The 2500-nt window shown below is 38.4% G+C and overlaps 1 protein-coding gene across 1 annotated transcript in view; it reads left to right on the top strand.

The window, feature by feature from the left end:
* The window catches only part of LOC138000658 (EGF and laminin G domain-containing protein-like), an 87851-nt gene that overhangs the window by 45001 nt on the left and 40350 nt on the right, over positions 1 to 2500 (top strand). The gene's annotated exons all lie outside the window — the stretch shown is intronic.

Here is a 2500-nt window from a genome sequence, read left to right as displayed (position 1 = left end):
CGACTACTCTGAGCATTGACGGTGAAATTGCCAGCCATATGAGACATACGAAGACAGCCATAGAATCAGGCGCTGGTACCCAGGGTGTGATCGGCATACATTGCCCAACTGAGAATCTTTGACGCATATGCGCGTAGCTTGTATGTTCAGTGTTAAACTCGGATGGTGTTAGTTTCATCAACAACATTTTATACAGTATTGATGGCATAGGGGTGTGGCAAGAAATGAATACAATATCCGCGATGGCAAGTTTTTAAAGTTTATATTAAATCTGACGATTTTCACAAGCACGATTCTCCAACTGAAAAGCAACTTATCTGTAGCTGTTTGTTGTTATGGTATGGAAATTGAAGGCGTTATGATTAAATGAACCGGATTTGCTTAAAAGTTGGAATCCGGAATCCGGAACACAGTGAAACTCGAGCAAAGGCTAAAATTACTACGGAAGCGAAAAAACTCATCGTCGGAGACATGTTGATAAAGCATCTCGATGTATTTATGTATGTATGCATGTATGTATGTATGTATGTATGTATGTATGTATGTATGTATGTATGTATGTATGTATGTATGTATGTATGTATGTATGTATGTATGTATGTATGTATGTATGTATGTATGTATGTATGTATGTATGTACGTTTTTTGTCGTACTCCAACAGCACGGTTCACAGAATTTTCTCTTTCGAAACTGAACGAATGCATTTAACATTTTAGGAGACATTTTGACTCTGAGGGAAACCAGTTGTACTTGCAGCTGAACATGGTTACAGTGAGAACTCTCTTATAAAGAAAGTTGGGACACATAATATTGCCTAGCTCCATTATAGAGATATCAAGAGCAGACCCAGTCTACGTGTGTTTAAGCGAAATCATTTCCCACTGAATCCGATGTGTTGACCGTGAGTCCAGCTAGACTCTCTCTCGCTGCACTCGTATATGCGTATGATTCGTCATTTTTCAAGGTGGAATAGTCACACTTTATATAATTATAACATTCCATTTTCGTGTGGTAAAATGCTTTTTCATAAGTATTGCACGTACAATGGTAGGATGCATTCGATTGACCGTATTCCGGAATAGGAATGCATAGAATAGAAATCAGAAATCCTTGGCTTTTAGAGAGATTCACATGAAATTTTAAACATGTCTTTAACATCCCAGTTGCTTCAACATACTATTTCAAATCATCACTACAACTATTCTTATTCCGTAATAGGGTCGATGGAACTATAAAAACAGCCTCAGCTCAGATGGTCAAGAGATCAAAAAACGTGTATGATCAAGACAATTTAGCGCCCGAAGACAATTTCTGTAACTTGCTGTCAAAAGCATGATCACCCCACAATCAAGAAAAAGCCCAAAAAGTTGGATGCTCTTCCGAAGTTACCACAAAAATCCCCTCCCAAAAGGAGTCAGCAAGTGACAAATTACTCAGCGAGATAAAAGTAAACATTTGCAAGACGCGGGATCATTTAAAGTGACTTTGGTTTAAGTTCTTATCCCGGATTCCGGATTTCGGGCTGGGTACGACTCCCATGCTTATTCAGGGCCTCCAAAAGCAATTCGTGGGAAGGGTGGGTATGACTATCCTAAAACTCGATATAAGTCAAACTTAACACTGATTTATTCTTACAGCGCTACTGGTCTGCTGTTATGTTGTTCCTTCAGGCCAAAACTATTGGTTTATGGGCGGTGCGTCTCACGCCGCAGATTAACTAAACTTTACCGGAAAATCACTAGATGTCACGTAAACTCGTGCATTAAACATTGCGGTTAAAGGAATACGGTTCCCAGCTGCACGGGAAAGCTTCCTATGGTACCAATATTCAGTTTGTGATATTTTGATGTTACCAGGAAAAGGTTGAGCTAATTTGGCCATTATAAGAGAATGTCATCACTGTTAAAGTGAGCTGACCCATAGGACATGACCGCACTGAATAGTAATCGGATGTACACCAACTGTTGGCTGACACTATTTATGTAATTTGTGGTAAAATTGGAGATTCTAAACAACAACTAAGTCATAAAGACGTAGGAATTATTGTCAAAATTTCGATTCTTGCCGTAAAAAAGTTAAAACAAGTATTCTAAGTGGCTTGTTTTTCACACTCGATGAATATGCAAATAAGGACGTTTGATGTCAGAAGGTCAAAAACACATGAATTTGATTAACTTTCACGCAGCGCATATACGCTTGCCCAAAGAAAGGTTAAGGCACTTGAAAGCTTATCACTTAGAGAGTTAACGGTGCAAATATTGTTAAATTTGGAGCTTTATCGCATGTAGAAAAACGATGTGGTTTCAGGGGTACCTTCAGTCAAGTAAAACCAGGCGTCTTGAAGTTGAAATTATTTTGGATGCAAGCCGTGATTCTAATTCCGAAAAAATCACGTAAACCAGATTTAGAGATATCACAAAAGAGCTTTTAGGAGGTTTTGAGCTGATACGAATTGGTTTTTGTAGCGAAATTTGACGGCAAATTAAGTGTTAATTTTTC

This window comes from Montipora foliosa, chromosome 4 (genome assembly GCF_036669935.1).
Source record: "Montipora foliosa isolate CH-2021 chromosome 4, ASM3666993v2, whole genome shotgun sequence".
NCBI classification, from domain to species: domain Eukaryota; kingdom Metazoa; phylum Cnidaria; class Anthozoa; order Scleractinia; family Acroporidae; genus Montipora; species Montipora foliosa.
This window is presented reverse-complemented; position numbering and strand designations above follow the sequence as displayed.